Source organism: Mesocricetus auratus, unplaced genomic scaffold, assembly GCF_017639785.1.
Source record: "Mesocricetus auratus isolate SY011 unplaced genomic scaffold, BCM_Maur_2.0 Super-Scaffold_100037, whole genome shotgun sequence".
Classification (NCBI taxonomy): domain Eukaryota; kingdom Metazoa; phylum Chordata; class Mammalia; order Rodentia; family Cricetidae; genus Mesocricetus; species Mesocricetus auratus.
The window spans coordinates 4,238,006-4,248,071 of record NW_024429215.1 but is presented as its reverse complement, the minus strand read 5'-3'; positions in this window follow the sequence as shown (position 1 = coordinate 4,248,071).

Genomic DNA, 10,066 nt, shown 5'->3' with positions numbered 1-10,066 from the left:
TCACACCTATCCGCGTTCCCTCTCCATCCCTTCCTTCCGTTCCCTCCACTTACACCCATTGCACACCCCATCCACTCTTCAGGGAGGGTGAGACCTCCCTTGGGGGAATCTTCAAACTGTTTCCCATCAACTGGGGCAGGACCTAGGTCCTTCACCTTGTACCTAGGCATAGAGAGTATTGTTCCATAGGGAATGGGCTCCCAAAGCATGTTTGTGTACTAGGGTTAAAGGCTGTTTGCACTGCCCACACTCCCAGCTGACATCAGGGGGCCTGGTTTGCTCCAATGATGGTTCTCCAGCTGTCAGTCTGGGGTCCGTGCACTGTCACTTAGTCAGGTAAGCTGTTTGGGTGTTTTTCCCCAGCATGGCCTTGACCCCTTTGCTAATCATTCCTCCCTCTGTATAACTGGATTCCAGGATTCAGCTCAGTGCTTAGCTGCGAATCTCTGCTTCTGCTTCCATCAGCTACTGGATGAAGACTCTAGGATGACATATAAGGTAGTCATCAGTCTCATTATAGGGAAAAGCCATTTAAGGCTGCCTCTCCACTATTGCTTATGTTCCTGGCAAGATCTTTATTGCATGCAGTCTTACTATTCCATCCTTCTTCTTTTACCCTGTTTATTTATAGTCCTATTTAGAAACTAGGTTCCTAGTCGGGTGGTGGTGGTGCACGCCATAATCCCAGCACTCCCAAGGCAGAGGCAGGCAGATCTCTGTGAGTCGAGGCTGGGCTGGAGCGACAGCCTCCAAAACAATACAGAGAAACCCTGTCTCGAAAAACCAAAAAAAAAAAAAAAAAAAAAAAACCTAGGTTCCTGTGTCTATATGTCTGTGTATTGCTCCTGATGTCACTCTTTTTTTTTTTTTTTTTTTTTTGGTTTTTCAAGACAGGGTTACTCTGTGGCTTTGGAGGCTGTCCTGGAACTCGCTTGGTAGTCCAGGCTGGCCTCGAACTCACAGAGATCCACCTGCCTCTGCCTCCCGAGTGCTGGGATTAAAGGCGTGCGCCCCCCCCCCCCCCGCCCGGCTGATGTCACTCTTTATGTTTCACGCATCACTGAATTGGTCCAGTTTCATTCTTTTATTTGAGCATAATTATTTTCCCATATGATTAATTGATGAGGTCTTCTGTTCTAACATACATTTTAAGTGTTTTGGTGAAATTCAGATGCTCACAGCTCCTTGGGAAGGTTCTGTATCTGCTGTTTTTAAAGCGTGGATTTTCTTCTCTCCTGTTCCTCCCATGGTTCTATGGTTTGTGTGGCGTTGGTGAAATCTCAGGTGGGAAGACTCAGTGCCAAGATATTCCCTGACATTGTTCTGTACTCTTAGGGTGTTTTTCGTTCCTTAGCTGTCTCCTGATTACTATTGTGAGCAAAATTAGTGTATTAATTTTCAAAGTCATACTCCTTATTTTTCTGATCCCATGCTTTGTCAACTCATCTGTTAGAATCATAAGATTTGATCCATATGTATGGATTTTTTTCTCTATGGCTGTGTAGGTAACTGTCACTCAATCTGTGAGTGTGCTAGTTATCAATCCCAGTAATAATGGTTGCATATTTCATAACAAGTTGCTTGATGAGATGCTGAGGTCAGCACCAGGTTATGGTGTGAAAATAGTCTTGTAAAAGCACTGTGAGCACTTACACATGTAGCATAATATCATGTGTGTATCCTCTCTTACGGGCCGTCTCCATTCCAGTTATAGGCTTTTGGCCAGGTTTCCAATTTTTTGCAAATATTTCTTTTTGTGGATCAGTTCAAAAATCCAAACAGAATGCATTCCGTTACATAGAAAAATGTCTTCCCAACAGGACACTGCTTTTGGAAGCAAAGGGAAGCAACAAGCCAGCTGCATGCCAAAACTCTCATTCTTCAGTTCATTCAGTTAAACAGAGTGTTTGATATACATATATTTCTCTGTACGCCTCTAAGTCTCCTCAGCATCCCAACAACACAGAGAGAAACAGATTATGACCATGTCTTTTCAGTTTGTTCAATAGATTTTGTGATTGTTTTCATATGCAGAAACTGTTCTGTAAGTAACAAACTACATAGAATCATTTATACTACTTGGGTTCAAGGAGAGGGTGTTGCTTACAAAAAAAGGAAAGCACATGTTTGCTGACCAGCCTACTGCTGATAGATTCTGGGAGCTCTTTTGTTCCTGTGTCTACCAGTCAGTATAGGGATGTGAGGAGCCGCCCTCGCTATCGCTATTGCCGTTAGAAGATGGCGCTGACATCCACTGTCAGTTGGAGTTAACTGTCGCTGTCAGTTGGAGTTAACTGTCGCTGTCAGTTGGAGTTAACTGTCGCTGTCAGTTGGAGTTAACTGTCGCTGTCAGTTGGAGTTAACTGTCGCTGTCAGTTGGAGTTAACCGTTTAAACTGTGCCTCTCCCGTGACGTCATCTGGGGTGATGTGCAAACCACCAATCCCGGCTCTACACATCTCACTCGGAGCTCCTAGGCTTATATAAGGGGCTGGGTTTCTTAGCTTGGGGTCTCCCTCTAAGAAGCTGATCATCTATCTCTCAAGATGCATTAAAGCTTTACTGCAGAAGGATCCGAGTGTTCTGCGTCGTTCTTGCTGGCGAGACGGTAGCGCGGGACATCTGGTGCCGAAACCCGGGAACTCTTCAACATCGCCGGCGCCGCGGGAGACCCCTCGGAAAACGGGGCGGATTCAGAACTGCAGGGACGTAGGTTCAGAGAGGTATGCTTTATCCTGAACAACCCTTTTCTCGACTTTGGCCTTAGTTTGTCATCACCGTGGGACGGGTCAGTGGAGGCTTTGGTGCTAGTCCTGTTTGTCCTTCTCCTTCATCGTGGCTGGTGCTGACAGAACGGCGCTGTCCGTCTGGCGCTGTCCATCTGGCGCTGTCCATCTGGCGCTGTCAGTCTGGCGCTGTCAGTCTGGTGCTGTCAGTCTGGTGCTGTCAGTCTGGTGCTGTCAGTCTGGTAACGGAGTTGAGCGCGTTTTTTAGATAAGCTGTCAGCGCGATGGGGTCGTCACAGTCAGTGGTTACAGCCTTACAGACTGTGCTAAAACAAAGAGATCTTAAAATTGCACCACGAACACTTCAAAATTTTGTGAAGGAGGTAGATAGAGTGGCACCATGGTATGCTTGTTCCGGGTCCCTCACTGTGGCCTCATGGAACAAGCTAGGTAAAGAACTAGACAGGAAGCATGCAGAAGGAGATCTCTGCTTAGGTACCAAAGCCATTTGGAAGCTAGTTAAAAACTGCTTGGAGGATGAGGCCTGTCACCCTGCTATAATAGAAAGTCAGGGAACCTTAGAGGAAGTTCAGGATAGCATGTCAGAAACTGAACGGAGTGAGAGAATGGGAGCTCGCAAAAGAAAAGACATGTCTAAGAAAAAGGGCCCTCCCCAGGAAGTTAAGAAAGGGGGAGAGAAAGAAGGGAGTTATCATTCACCCCTTAACAAATCTAAGAAAAAGCCAGAATCTAGTCTATACCCTGCAGTAGAGCTAGAAGCCTTGGAGCTAGATAATTCTGATTCTGACACTCTGGATTCTAGCGAAGAAGGTGGTCTAGAGGAGGAGGTGGCACGGTATGAGGAAAAAGATATCACCCTGATAGACACCGGCCACTGAAAACAAAAATGAATGTGAGGCCACCGCCTATAAATCCGGCGGGCTCACGCCCCTCAGCGCCTCCGCCATATGAGCTTCGGCTGAATACTGGTACTGACTCCTTTTTACCTTTAGAGGAACGGAGAAAAATACAAATGGCTTTTCCAGTATTCGAGAATGTGGAAGGCGGAAGAGTACATACCCCCGTAGATTACAATCAAATTAAAGAATTGGCCGAATCCGTTCGTAATTATGGGGTCAATGCTAACTTTACCACATTACAGGTGGAAAGGCTTGCTAATTTTGCCATGACTCCCACTGACTGGCAAACGACAGTGAAAGCAGTGCTTCCCAACATGGGACAATACATGGAATGGAAGGCTCTCTGGTATGATGCAGCCCAGGCACAAGCTAGAGTTAATGCCACGGCTGAAGATGAGAATCAGAGGCAGTGGACATTTGAAATGCTGACAGGTCAGGGTCAACATGCCCTTAATCAAACCAACTACATCTGGGGCGTCTATGGTCAGGTGTCGGCCGCCGCTATTAAAGCATGGAAGGCCCTCACAAAAGGGGAGAGTCCAGTGGACACCTTACAAAGATTGTCCAAGGACCCCAAGAGCCATTTTCAGACTTTGTGGCCAGAATGACAGAGGCCGCCAGTCGCATCTTTGGTGATTCAGAACAAGCTATGCCCCTGATTGAGCAACTTGTCTATGAACAAGCAACCCAGGAATGTCGAGCGGCTATCGCCCCTCGCAAAAGCAAAGGTTTACAAGATTGGCTCAGAGTGTGCAGGGAGCTGGGGGACCCCTAACCAATGCAGGACTAGCTGCCGCCATTTTACAAACGCACAGGTATAGAGATTTATCTAATCGAAAAGCTTGTTTTAATTGTGGGAGAATGGGGCACCTTAAGAAAGATTGTCAAGCCCCTGAAAGAACAAGAGAATCGAAGCTTTGCCATCGTTGTGGTAAAGGTTATCATAGGGCTAGCGAATGCAGGTCAGTCCGGGATGTAAAAGGGAGGCTTCTGCCCCCTATTGAAGAATCCAAGGTACCCCAATCAAAAAACGGGTCACGGGGCCCATGGTCCCAGGGCCCTCAGAAATATGGGAACCAATTTCAGAAAAGCAATCAAGAGGAAGTAGAGGTTTCCGAGGAACCTCCGGAATGGACTTGCGTGCCGCCTCCGACTTCTTACTCATGCCCCAAATGAATGTTCAACCGGTCCCAGTCCATTCCCCTGGACCTTTGCCCCCTGCCACCATTGGGCTTATTCTGGGCCGTGGCTCCTTAACTTTACAGGGACTCATTATATATCCTGGGATTGTTGACCCATATCATAAAGAGGAGATTCAAGTTCTCTGTTCTAGCCCTCGGGGTGTATTTTCTATAAAGCAGGGAGATAGAATTGCACAACTGGTGTTGCTGCCCTCCCTCGGGGATGGAGAAACCTACACTTTACAAAAAAGGGCTATGGGATCTTCTGGAAGTGATTCAGCCTATCTGGCTATACCCCTAAATGAGAGACCTACAATAAAATTGTTAATTAATGGAAAAGAATTTGAAGGGATAATGGATTCGGGAGCAGACAAAAGCATTATTTCACTCCATTGGTGGCCGAAGTCTTGGCCCACTGTTGTTTCATCTCATTCTCTACAAGGTCTTGGATACCAGTCCTCTCCTGCCATCAGTGCCTCAGCCTTAACCTGGCGGGATGCTGAAGGCAAACAGGGATGTTTTACCCCCTATGTGTTGCCACTCCCTGTAAATTTATGGGGACGAGATGTGTTACAAGCCATGGGCATGACCCTAACTAATGAATACTCCCCCAGGCATCAGCCATTATGGCAAAGATGGGGTATACAAATGGTAGAGGCTTGGGTAGGCAAGAACAAGGCAGAATAAAACCCATTACACAACACGGAAATCGGGGTAGAAAAGGACTGGGTTTTATTTAGGGGCCGTTGAGGCTTCACGACCCATACCATGGAAAACAGAGGAGCCGTTATGGGTCTCTCAATGGCCTCTATCCTCTGAAAAATTAGAGGCTGTCACAAGATTAGTGCAAGAACAGGAACGGCTGGGGCATCTAGAGCCTTCTACCTCCCCATGGAATACACCAATTTTTGTTATTAAGAAGAAATCTGGGAAGTGGAGATTACTCCACGACCTGCGGGCCATTAACAATCAGATGCATCTTTTTGGCCCTGTTCAAAGAGGCCTTCCTTTGCTTTCTGCACTTCCTCAAGATTGGAAGCTTATTATTATAGATATTAAGGATTGTTTCTTCTCTATTCCACTTTACCCACGGGATAGACCAAGGTTTGCCTTCACTATCCCTTCTCTTAATCATATGGAACCAGACAAGAGATTTCAGTGGAAGGTACTGCCGCAAGGCATGGCCAATAGCCCAACAATATGTCAGCTATATGTGCAGGAGGCTTTGGAGCCAATTAGGAAGCAATTTACATCTTTAATCGTTATCCATTATATGGACGATATTCTTATTTGTCACAAAGAGTTAGATGTTTTACAAAAGGCTTTTCCCATGCTGGTGGCTGAATTAAAACAGTGGGGATTAGAGATTGCCTCAGAAAAGGTTCAAATTGCAGATACAGGCCTCTTTTTGGGCTCAAAGATTACTCCCAAAAATATAGTTCCTCAGAAAATAGAAATTCGCAAAGACCACTTACAAACATTAAATGATTTTCAGAAACTTCTGGGAGATATAAATTGGTTGAGGCCCTTTTTAAAAATTCCATCTGCTGATCTAAAACCCCTCTTCGATCTCCTGGAGGGTGAGCCTCATATCTCCTCACCCAGAAAATTTACCCCTGCCGCCCACCGAGCCTTACAGATGGTGGAAGAGGCCTTACAGGAAGCACAATTACAACGAATTGAGGAGTCACTACCTTTTAATCTGTGTGTTTTTAAGACAGCTCAATTGCCAACTGCAGTCCTGTGGCAACATGGACCATTACTTTGGATTCATCCAAATGCTTCCCCTGCTAAGATTATTGACTGGTACCCTGATGCTGTTGCACAGCTCGCGCTTCGCGGAATAAAAGCAGCTGTTACACATTTTGGCAGGGATCCTGATTCCTTGATTGTGCCTTATACTGCTGCACAAGTTCAGACCTTGGCAGCCACATCTAGTGATTGGGCAGTTTTAGTTACTTCCTTTTCAGGACAAATTGATAATCATTTTCCAAAGCATCCAATTTTACAGTTTGCCCTAAACCAGGCTATAGTGTTTCCACAAGTGACAGCTAAAGACCCACTCCCAGATGGGACTGTGGTGTACACTGATGGATCAAAAACTGGTATGGGAGCTTATGTGGTCAAGGATAGGGTTATATCTAAACAATATAATGAAACTTCACCTCAAGTTGTAGAATGTCTGATAGTACTGGAGGTTCTTGAGGCTTTTCCAGGACCCCTCAATATTGTATCAGATTCCTCTTATGTGGTTAATGCAGTTAATCTCCTTGAGATAGCTGGAATAATAAGATCCTCCAGCAGAGTTGCTAACATCTTTCAGAAGATACAAGCTGCCTTGTTAAATAGGAGATTTCCTGTTTTCATTACCCATGTCCGAGCACATTCTGGACTCCCAGGTCCCATGTCCTTAGGGAATGACTTAGCGGACAAGGCTACAAAGCTGGTGGCCGCTGCCTTGTCTACCCATGCACAAGCAGCAAAAGAATTCCATAAGCGCTTTCATGTGACGGCTGAGACCTTGCGCCGTCGTTTTGCTCTATCCAGGAAAGAGGCTAGGGAAATTGTTACTCAATGCCAGAATTGCTGCGAATTCTTACCTACTCCCCACATGGGAATAAACCCACGTGGCATTAGACCATTGCAGATGTGGCAGATGGATGTTACTCATATTCCCTCTTTTGGAAGGCTTCAATATGTTCATGTTTCTGTTGACACCTGTTCTGGCGTAATGTTTGCCACACCCCTAACAGGGGAAAAGGCCTCATATGTGATTCAACATTGCCTTGAGGCCTGGAGTGCTTGGGGAAAACCCAGAATTTTAAAAACAGACAATGGACCAGCATATACCTCTCAAAAATTCCGACAGTTTTGTCGGCAAATGGATGTTACCCATCTAACTGGCCTACCTTATAACCCTCAAGGACAGGGCATTGTGGAACGTGCCCATCGTACACTCAAATCATATCTGATTAAACAAAAGGGGAGTATTGAGGATGTTCTACCCTCGGTACCAAGAGTTGCTGTATCCATGGCACTTTTTACCCTTAATTTCTTGAACTGTGATGCCCAAGGCCACACTGCGGCTGATCGCCACAGTTTAGAGCCTGATAGGCCAAAAGAAATGGTAAAATGGAAAGATGTCTTGACTGATCTCTGGAAAGGCCCGGATCCTATTCTTATAAGATCCAGGGGAGCTGTGTGTGTTTTTCCACAGGAGGAAGAAAACCCCCTGTGGATCCCTGAAAGACTCACTCGAAGAGCTCCTTCACAACTCCAGAATAAGAAGGATGGAGGCCAAGTGGGTGATGAAGACTCTCCTACTCGGGATGATGGTTCCTAGTATGATGGGAGAGTTACGGTGGGCCATCATGTCTACCTTCCCCTACCGATGCCAGTGATGCAGAATGCCCAGGTGTTCCCTAGATTTTTCACAAATAATAGAGAGTTGGGGCTTGCCTTTTTGCCTTTAGATCCTCAGATACAGAGTTTTCAGGATGAGAGAACCTTGTCATTAGTAGGAAGCTTGTGCTTTACTGTGATTTCTTCATTAAAGGATAATTTTATTCATATGGATCCAGAAAGATCTAATGCTAATCCTTTTGAATTAATGGAAGCTGTACTGATCTTTCTCCTATGATAGTGAGAAGGGACAGATTACTTTTGATTGGAAAGGGGCATTAGGCAACAGTCTGAGTGAGGGACAGAGCTCTGGATCATCTGATTGGTCCTCCTCCAATGTTAAGTATACCCCTTTTAAGAGAACTAATTATTCAGCTGCCCTTTATTTGGGTTGTGAGTAATGATACCTTAGGTAAGAATCAGAAAGAAATAAATTGTTCTGCTTAGAATTGTTTTTATGCATTATGCTGGGATGCTATTAAGCACCCTTTTGCTTTGGTAATGCGCATGCCTCGATTTATTCCAGCTCCTGTTGAGGCGCCAAGTAATTTGAGTTTGTTTAGGGAAAAGCGAGATTTTTGGGATCTCTGCTATTATTGTGGGCCTGATAGCCACCGCCGCGGTTACTGCTTCGGTTACCGCCTCGGCCCTTGCACTTTCTGCCACTGTGCAGACAACTCAAACCATTAATGAACTATAGGCCACTGTGACCATGGTCCTAGATAAACAGGCCACTGCCAATTCTCAGATACAAGGAGGCCTGATGTTGGTAAACCAACAGATTAATTTGGTTCAGGAACAATTGGATATATTGTGGCAGATGGCCAAATTGGGATGTGAACAAAGTTGCCTGGCCTTTGTGTCACTTAGTACAATATGAGAATTTTACAAGAGCAGCTAACCTGTCAAAAGCTCTGTCTCAACATTTATTACAGAATTGGACTTTTGAGTTTGAGCAGACACTCCGTGAGTTGAGAATGGCGATCCTGCAAGTGAATTCGACGCATCTGGATCTTTCTCTGATGGAAGACCTCTCCCCCTGGATTTCATCTGCATTTTCTTATTTTAAGGAATGGGTGGGGGTAGGATCATTTAGCCTAGTTCTCTGCTGTGGAATAGTGTTGATGCTTTGGATGGTGTGTACGCTCAGAGCCCAAACAAAAGGAGAAAGTGGTGGTGGCACAAGCACTTGCTGCCTTAGAACACGGAGCATCCCCTGACATTTGGTTAACCATGTTAAAGCAATAGGTCGCTGGCCTCCCAGCTCTTGCACCCCACGAGGCTAGTCTCATTGCACGGGATAGAGTGGGTAGGCTTCAGCAGCCCAAGGAGTTGCAAGGCTAAGCACTGCACAGGAGAGGTCTGCGGTATAACGACTTTCTCCTGGGAGATAAGTCATCTTGCATGAAGGTTCTATGTCATGATCTCCTTCCCCCAGAAAAAAGACATCGGACTGGTCAGGACTTCCTCTGGGGATAAGACCCTGGAGAGGAGCTTTGTACATGTTCCGAATTTGCACATGGGGATTTGACCTCTATCTCCACTCCAAAGTTGTGGGTGTCCTATTGCTTCAAAAATAAATGAATAGGGGGAGATGTGAGGAGCCGCCCTCGCTATCGCTATTGCCGTTAGAAGATGGCGCTGACATCCACTGTCAGTTGGAGTTAACTGTCGCTGTCAGTTGGAGTTAACTGTCGCTGTCAGTTGGAGTTAACTGTCGCTGTCAGTTGGAGTTAACTGTCGCTGTCAGTTGGAGTTAACTGTCGCTGTCAGTTGGAGTTAACCGTTTAAACTGTGCCTCTCCCGTGACGTCATCTGGGGTGATGTGCAAACCACCA